The sequence below is a fragment of the Cricetulus griseus genome, chromosome 7, assembly GCF_003668045.3.
Source record: "Cricetulus griseus strain 17A/GY chromosome 7, alternate assembly CriGri-PICRH-1.0, whole genome shotgun sequence".
Classification (NCBI taxonomy): Eukaryota; Metazoa; Chordata; class Mammalia; order Rodentia; family Cricetidae; genus Cricetulus; species Cricetulus griseus.
In genome coordinates this window covers 52,750,739-52,760,627 of record NC_048600.1, presented here as the reverse complement: position 1 = coordinate 52,760,627, position 9,889 = coordinate 52,750,739, and positions in this window count along the sequence as shown.

The following is a 9,889-nucleotide window of genomic DNA, read 5'->3' as shown; positions in this document are numbered from 1 at the left end:
CACAATATAGGTAATATGGCACCAGTCATCATAGATACAGCAACATCATCTAGAGGAAAATGAACTGAAAAACAATAGATAACTGTTCCGCAACCCCAGTAAAATTTACTTAGAAGTCTCATTTTAGGAAGCCCCACTAAACAATTACTTACACATTCTTGGCCCCACATGTATCTTTTCAGGAAGATGGTAATATAAATTTTACCCAGATATATTTCTACATCTGTGAATAAAATTAGTTCTGAAGAAGAAATCGTAATGGAAAATAAGATACTGGATGATAAATAAAAGTTATCATAAAGATAGTGTGTACATACAGATATGCATCTTTATTAATAGATCAAATTGAGTCATTTTAAGTTGTTATTTTCAACCAAAATTTACTAGTTAAACATAGAGGAACTTAATACAAACATGAATTATAAATTTGTATTTGTAAACTTAAGAATAAACACATACCTAGATTGTCAAATAAACCTTTATTTTCTTTCCAAAAACGGAAAAGTAATTTGACTGTTTAGCACTCAAAAATTAAAATGGAAAAGTTTCAAAGTATTTTGAAAAGTCATTCAGAAAAATGAACCAAAAACCCTACTGAAAATGATAAATGATCTTTCAAATTATTAAGTCACTTGTGGCAGCTCTCCTAATAGTGTCATCTACTCTCCTAGTACCTCTCATTATCCATTTTAATAATAAAACATCCCTGAAGGTAATTATCCTTTCTATTTCAGGTCTTAGAACCCTACCTATGATAAACTTTCTCCTTGTTGCTGACTTTTACAAATAAGCCATCAAACAAGTGTGCTTTGTTTTTTGAACATCTTCAACATAAAGATGTTTATTATGAGTGTCCATGTTCTACAGTATTTCTATGATTTCCAAGTTCATATGTAGCAGAACAAAGAGAAGCAGCAAGTGCATGAAATGTTCTGAGATTTAAGGATCTTCTCAGACTCCACATCTTGAGTAAATTCCTGGAGCCTCCTCAGTCAAAGATTCACAAAGAAGGGGAACTATCTGATCCATATATTTGGTTACACAAGGACACTTAGATTTATAAATGTGTCGTGTAGCTAGCAAGCATGTTCAAAGAACTTAGAAATCAGAAATTGCTAAAAGTAACTTAGATTGATTCAGTTTGAACAAACCAGAGGGAGACAGAGGGATGAGGTTGAAGAGAGTTTAATCTCTTTTCTAAAATGTGAAAGAGAAAAGAAGCCACCTTTCCGGGATATCAGATTCCTATCCATCTGGTCCTTCCTAGCTGAGTTGGGCTTTGTTCTTTTGAATAGATGTTGAGTGTAAGCCTTTTATATCTTTTCTTTGGAAGTCAGCTTCAAGCTCCAGGCTCATTTATTTATATTAAACACACTGATTTTGCAAGCATCACCAATAAAAGAGGTGAAGGGGTCTCTCTTCAAGAATATTTACTCACCCACAAGGTTTCAGCACAGATTGGATGTGAATCATAGATTTTAATAGACACAAAGAGTTTTTACATAACAAAACTTCATTCAAACATAGTGCAACTTGTATCATATTAGCAGAAAACCTTTGAAAACATTTACCATGTGATATTTGTTGTAGGTTCAGAGATAAAGTAGAAACCAATAGCTTTCGCTATAGGGATAGTCTAAGTACATTTCTAGAGGTCCTCAAATTTTATTGCTTCTACTGAGATACTGAAATATGAAGAAACACATTAGGAGAATTCTAATTATGGGAGCTTCCAGAAATTAATCATAGTTTTTTATAGACGACAGTGTTTTTTATAAGTATCATAAATATCAAGAATTTAAGTTTAGTTAATCAGTAATGGCATGATGCTGTAGTTTTATATTTTTTTAAAAAAATCTACATGTGTGTGTGTGTGTGTGTGTGTGTGTGTGTGTGTGTGTGTGTGTGTGTGTGTGTGTGTCTATGTGTACTAAGTCATGCATGGGCAAGTACTCTTGGAGTAGACGATGCCACATTCCATAAACTTGAGTTACAGGCCCTTAGTTGTTGAGTCGTCAAATGTGAGGCTGAGAACTTGGGTCCTCAGGAAGAGCATCAAGTGCTCATTACTTCCAAGCCATCACCTGGAGAGAAACATTTTTAAGGAATCATCTCCATAGACCAGTTGCTCTCAGCCTGTGGTTCAGGACACCTTTGGAAGTTGTGTGTCAGATATTTGCCTCATGATTCATAACAGTAGCAAAATTACACTTATGAAGTAGCAATAAAATAACTTTGAGTGGGGATCACCACAACATGGGGAACTGCTTTAAAGGGATGAAGTATTGGGAAGGTGATAACCACTACATTAGACAGTCCTGGTTTTCATGATTGGGTACAATGAGACTAGTGTGGTAAGGGTTGGTAGCAACTGGAGGTTGGAAAGTAATTGCTACTCAAGAGCCATAATGTCTAGGTAGTTTGTGACTCAACAATCTCTTTATTAGTGTTATGCAATAGGGCCTTCTTGTTTAACCAGTAGCTATCCTTTACATTCCACACCACCCCCACGGCAACTCCTCAAATGAAGCAAAGTCTGCCAGAGTGGATCCAGTCTTTTCTAGTATTAAATTCGGAGAGAAAGTAAGGGCTATCAGTAAGATTTTAGAAGAGTGCAGAGGAAAGAAAAATATTCTGAAAGATTAATTGTGTCTATAAAGGCAAAAAATGACTTTAAAAAATCATCAGCAGAATGGAATGAATGAAGAATATTTGAGATTCCAAGGTTTGAAGACCTTTTGTATAGTCATTGAGTAAAAGCAAATGAGAAATTTGGGGCAAGGCCTCTGAAAGGACCAGTGTGGAATTAGGGAGGCAAATAGAAGCAGGGACTCTTGTTACTGCATTATACAGTGCATAGTGTCTGCTCCTCTCTGTGCAGGAACTGAGAGCCTCTTGGGTCCCAGGGATTATTAAATTGGCACAAAATAGAGAAGCCCCAGACATTGTTAGGATTTTGTAGAAGATGCCTCTGCCTATTCTTCCATGCATCACACTTTCATGATGTTTCACAACACTGTTAAATACCAGCAGAAATCCATGTAAAGAGAGCCCTCTTTCCTGATATGGAAAAGAAGATAAAGTAATGGATCAAAAAATGATAGTCAATAATGAAAAATAAAACTTTGCTGAAATCCTCTGACAGTTGTGTCTGTATATGTCCTTCATTTAAGAACATGTTAGCAATTATAACAAATAAATGAAAATGACTAAGTGTGAGTAGATGTCATAATGATTAATTATGTTGATTATCTCCTACTGATGTCTCAAAAATACATTTTCCCCCAACTGATATCTCAGGAAAGGAAAACATTCAAATCTAACTCCTTAAATAATTGTATTCTTAAAAAAAAATACCACATGGTTAACAACCAGCGTTCAAACTTTGGAAAAGCAACCGAATATAAAGACATTTGAAGCTAACTCTTGTTGCCACAGTAGAATCTTTTTCAAACACCATTTTGCCTTTGGACTGATTTCTAAAGTATACTTGTGACTGACAAGGCTTTCATCTCTGTACTCTAGCACAAATGTACATTAAATGTAAAAGTGAGCAGGCAAACAATAGTTGTAATTTACTTTCAATCAAAGCATTTGCCTGGCTTAAAACCTTCTAGGATTCTTGCCACCTCAAATAAGATCTCTCTGAGGAAGCTTGCTATGTCTAGACAGCAAAGCCTATGACAAACTGCAGTAAATTTGGTTAAATGTTTGGATATAGCATTGTGCAAAAGGCATCCCTCCCGTGGTTTAGGTGAACCTTAACAGACATGACCTTAGAGAGTTACTGACCTTTCATAGCAGAAGTTTCTTCACCTGCTAATGAAGAAAACTAATATTGCTTCTGACATGGACTTCCTAAGAAAATTAAGTAGAAAAAATATTTATATGTCACTGAAGCATAACGATCATCACTTAGTAGTTTTATTCTTATTTATGCACTTGGTAAAAAGATGATTGCTGGATTTTGTGAAGCTTTGGGGTTTTATGTCCAATATTATTTCTCTTATCATGCATAGTTTGGGACTATACAGCTGGCTCAGTAGGTAAGTACTCTTGCTATGCAATCATGGAGGCCCGAGTTTAGATCCCAGCACCCAAATAAGAAGCCAAACATTCTGCAAATGCTTATTACTCCTGCTCCAAGGATCCTGGTGTCCTCTTCTGGCCTTTATATGCAGGCAGGGACACACAGCTACACACACCCCCAGACACTTTATAAATTTGACAGAAATACATACGCACAAGCATACTTACACAAACAGAATTTTTTAAAAAGCCAATAATTGTCTTTCTCACCGAAAATCAATTTATGATACTTTGTTAACTTAATTACAATGAGTCTGAAAAAATACCTTTTTTGCAATGTTAATTTTCAATACATAACATACCTCCCCCTGAGAAAAATAAAGTGTCAGGTTGCATGTACATGTTCCAAATGAAGAATTCATGATCTAAGCATTATTAGTGTTAATATTCAAATATGATCTTATGTCAAAATAGCATCAATACAAGTAATTTTAAAAGTTTAGAATGTGAAAGCATTCTATGGAAGTCACCATTTTTACAAAACCTCTCAGGATTTTTTTTTCATACTTCGCCTCCCTTTATGGAAAGCCTATGTAACAAATTCAAAGTTCAAACATCTTAAATACACAGACTCCTTTTATTATCCACCTTTTGCCTTGTTATCATTTTAAAGTGGTTATTCCTGGGACTGGAAAAAAGTTTTGCTGTTAAGAGCACTGGCTACTCTTCCCAAGGAACAGGGTTCAATTCCTGTTCCACATAGTGTTTCACAAACCATCTATAATCCCAGTTCCAGGGACTCCCATGCTGTCTACTGACCTCTGTGTTCACCAGTGATACACTTGATGCATATACATACATTCAGGCAAAGAATCAATAAAAATGTATGTATTTAAAATGCATCCTCATTTAGGCATTCTGACATACACTATTAATCCCAAAATTTGAAGACAGGTATGAAAATCAGGAGTTCAATGTCAGCCAAAGCTCCAAAATAAATTCAAGTCTAGGCTAGGCAAACTGGGTAAAAAGAAGCTCACTACTGTTTTGTATTTCATTCTTGTGAAAATGAACCCCTTCATGTAACCATCAATAGTCTCTGTGTGTCAGCTCCCACATCTGCATGAAGATGATGAAATAAATACTCTAGCATGATGGGTCTAGCCTCAGGTCAGTCATTGGCCAGGCTGAGTCCCATTCCACTACCTGAAGCTCATCTATAAGTATTCCCAAGGTCTGTTGAAAATTAATCTTATAAATACTGATTGTACACCTGCTGGATTCTTGGCCTTCTCCTAGGCATGTGTGATAGAGCTGTGAAGCACTGATGAAGTGCCAGTCTTCATACTGCCCAGCATTGGAAAACAGATAAGCAAGTAAATATTTAATTGAATGCCAAGGAAAGACAACTTCTGTGTGGGGAAAATACATCATTTGACGTGGGAGGTTTGATGGGCACATGGCCTGTTTCCTACAACCAGGAGAACTGTAGGCATTTTTTCCCGGTGAATGTTGCTGTCATGGTCACCAAGGAAAAACAATTTAGTCAAGATTTGCAAAGAACAACACTGTCACTTAGAGAAAGGACAGAGCTAGATTAGTTTCCTATGTTGGCATCTGTTTCTCTTGGTCACAATTGTTCTCCCTACAGCTGATGCAACTGAATGAGCAGAACCATTTCATACTGCAGAAACACTACTCCATCGTCCTCCAAAAAGATAGATAGAGCCGTGTTATACACAGGTGTCATAAGACCTATACACTTAAGCGGAACAAATGAGCTCATATTGAGTCTGACACCAGCAGTGATAAACCTGCAGAGAGGTGTGAGACCAGCACAATGTGTGAGGAGTCAAATTCCCACCAAGCAAAGATTAGAGGCAAAGCCCCATTCTCACGCAGCCTAGAAGGGAGATGCTATGTAAAAAAGACCACCATCACCTACATGATCTCATTCATCTGGCCCTGCACATCTAGTTTCCTTTTGCTTTGTGAACTGATGATATTCATTATTTACTTCTTTCTATCTTAGAAGCCTGTATCCAGAACATTGATCTTACCCTGCCTTGAATTCCAACCATGCAGTTTTCCTTCTCAGGCTCATTGGGCCATGGTGTCTTCTCCATTGGCATAAAGTTCCCAGTTTTTAGGAGACCAGCCTTCATACTGGGACCCAAGAATATTATCCAGGACATGGGTGAATATGACAGCTTGAAAGCAGTTCATTTTCTTAGTTCTTCTATATTTTTTTTTGCTATTTTTATTAGTTCAAATTAGAAACAAGGCTACTTGACATGTCAATTCCTCTCCCTCTCCCTCCCCCACTCCATCTCTCCACCAGTTCCCCACCTCACTACCTCATCCCCCCTCTGGTCCCCAGGGAGGGTAAGGCCCTCCATGGGGATTCTCCAAAGTCAGTCATATCATCCTGGGCAGGGCCTAGGCTATCCCCAATGTGTCCAGGCTGAGAGCACATCCCTCCATGTGGGATGGGCTCCCAAAGTCCCTTCATATACCAGGGGTAAATACTTATCCACTACCAGGGCCCCATAGTGAAGAGGCCTCCTCATTGACCTCCACATTCAGGGGTCTGGATCAGTCCTGTGCTGGCCTCCCAGACAACAGTCTGGGTATAAAGAAGTCTTTTCAGAAAGTCTATTGTCTGCCAGTAATCAGCCTCAGTAAACAGTACCATGTTTATATTTTACAATGCTTCACCAGCTAAACTCTTGCCCAGTCCAAAATCTAGTATAATTAATATATCACATCTGCATGTAGCATCTTGTAGAAGATTTGAGAATAGAGATAGCCAGTGAGGTAATAAGGCTTCTCGTGTTATCCTAGATGTAAACTTGTTATCTATTTCTGTCAGCCTATATGTCTATCAATCAACTGACCTATCAATCTAGCTACCCGTATACATACATACCTCTTCTTTTACTAGTTATTAAATAAGTTGAATGATTAAACACCCTTGGTATGTTTTCTGCTTATTAAATAAACTGCACCACCGACAAAAAAAAATGTGTCTTTCTAAAACTATTCTTTTTTCTCTTTTTCATGTGTGAGCATAAGTGTGTACATATGTCAAGGTGTGTGAGTGCAGGTCACAGGACCATCCTCAGTGTCACTCTTTGGCTTCCACACTATTTTATACACCATCTTCTTGTTGTTTGTGACTGCACAAGCTAGGCAAGTTGACCCATTTGCCTCTGAAGAGTACCCTGAGACCACCTTACATTTTGCAACAGAAACAATGTCTTTCCATTACTGGCTACCATGCCTGCCTTGAAGTGACTTCAGGAGATTCCAGCTCAACCCTTTACCTTTGCATAGTGAATGCTTTACACTCTGAGTTCCCCTGTTAGCCTTTCCAAGATTGTATTTGATCATGAATTATTTCCTTTTTCAGATGAGTTTAAATGAGAAGACAGAAATTAAAATGATTGCCCCAGTGATCCATGTGACACATTTGTCAGATTAAAAGCGAAAACCTAACAATCCTCTCCTTGAAGCATCATGTGATGTGATGATGTGTTCTGGGTGGGGGGGTGGGCAGTTTTACAATGAGCAGGGGTTCAGCCCATGATCATATTCAGAAGGCACGTGTCTGAAGTCGAATGAACCAAATCTGAAGCCTGAGAGGCATATTTTATGGTTTATAAACTCTATATTTAAAGTACATATGTAATAGACCTCATTGGTGAAGATTACATAACTTGCATATCTTCACACAATAATAATTTAAAATGCAGATATCGATTTTAAAATGTGAAAAGACATATGCTTTTGAAAAATTCTTTTACAGAGTTGCAATCGAGTGTTCTGAAGATCTCTGTGCTACTATTCTCCCACTTTCAAACTGATCAGTTGTGGGGAGCTCAAGACACTCTGGCATTTATTTTCTACCTAACATATGATCAGTGCACAAATACCCTAATTTTATTTTCTAGCTGAATATGGAAAGGGAAGATAGTAAAGAGCTTTTTGTTTTAAAAAATGCCAACTTTCCCTCTCTGTTACCCCACCTTCTTGGTTTAAGATGTTCTGCCTGAAATAAAGCAGGATTTCTCACTATCCATGCTACTGACATGTAGACCACATGACATGTCTGTGGTGGGCTGTCTTGTTCATGGCAGCATATTTAATAACATTTCTCATCTCTGCTTACTAAGTACAAGTAGCAACCAATTAACAATGGCTCCAGATATTTCCAAATGTCCCATTAAAAGCAAAGTTATCTCTGTTTGAGAATAGCTGTGGCATTATAACTGAATCTGTTAGCTTTCTTTCTGATATAGTAGCCAGAAATCTCCTCAGACTTATGCCCCAAAATCAACTCCCACCAAACTTCTCCTAGGTTTACATGCAGTCAAGGGAAAAAAGAATCCCTTTCAAGCTCTATTCTCCTGGGGTTGTAGGCAGAATGCCACCATGTTGTGAGACAACTATTTCCTGGGAACTGGTCCTCTGGGAAATTCCCCAGCATTCTCCAACCAGTTAATTCATTTATTCTTTCCAAGCTGCTTAATTTTACTCAGCATGCAGCTGGCAAACAGATTAGTTGATTGGAATTTAAATCTAAACATTAAGTGTATACAAGCAGGGTAAAAAAAAAAACTAATTACTTAGTTATTCCTAACTGCTACATACGTAGATGACTATATATTGATTTAACTATAGAATATTGGTTTTGCAAATGAGATTTTTTTCCTGGGAGTTGGACAAACTGCTTTGAGAGCAAGAGATTCACATCTATATACTAATTACTATGTCTCAGTTTACCAAACTATAACAAATTTAGATATGGGCTACCTAAAGGGGAAATTAGACCACAGAAGCAGAGCTTGTGAATAGGCAACTCAATCCAGTTTAGAGAATCATATCAGAAGTTCAATGGGGATTAACTGAAGGAGGACACCAAAGTAGGTCTTGACAGGGTTAATAATGATGGAGATGGATTGAGTGAGATATATCTTCCTCATACTTAATTAGAGAAGCTAAGAGAAGACCCCATAGTGATCCTGGAGATGAGACTCTATGGTTTCATAGTTGTGGTCAAATTCTGTCTGAATAAGTCCAGCAGAGGAGGCCATGGGCAGAGGCTTCTAAAAATGTCATGTGTCAGCAGAGATAAAAGAAATATTAGTGGTCCAAATCAAAAAGACAGAATTCTGATCAACTTTGCCCCTTACATCCCTACCATTTACCCTTTGCAGCCTTCAGATGTCACTATTTTATGCTTAGTATCTACAAGATAACTGATATTGTTGTTCTCTGATTCCCTCTACAGAAGTCCTGATGCTTCTACTTATCAGTGTCATGCAAGTAAACAGTTATACAGTGATAATCCAATTGACACTTTTATAGTATAATACAGTATCCCTTTCATTTTACTATACGTTACTTACCGTGTGCTTCTTCATCACTCAGACAAGAATGCTCTTCAGTTCTCTTTCATCATCCTGTCATGAATGATGTTGAGGTGCTGTACAGGATTTATCAGTTTGTAGTTCAAAAGAACCATCGGGAAAAAGGAAACCACACAGAGAAGCAATTCAGAAATGCTTGTTTTCAGTTATAAATCCTGCCTAACATAGTACAAATAATTGATTAAGGGAGACATTGATGACTGGAGCTATAATTCAATCTCTCAGCTTTGATTATAGCATAAACCAATTGGATTTTCTCAGCATAAATATATCACTTAAGTCAATCTTGCCTTATTGGTATCCTTTATACCACATATGCAATTATGCAGCTTAAATAAATGTCAGGTTCTATACATACTGATTTCTCCAATGGATAATCAAGTGGGAAAATTCTCTAGAGAAGAAAAATAGAAATGAATACTTGCTTA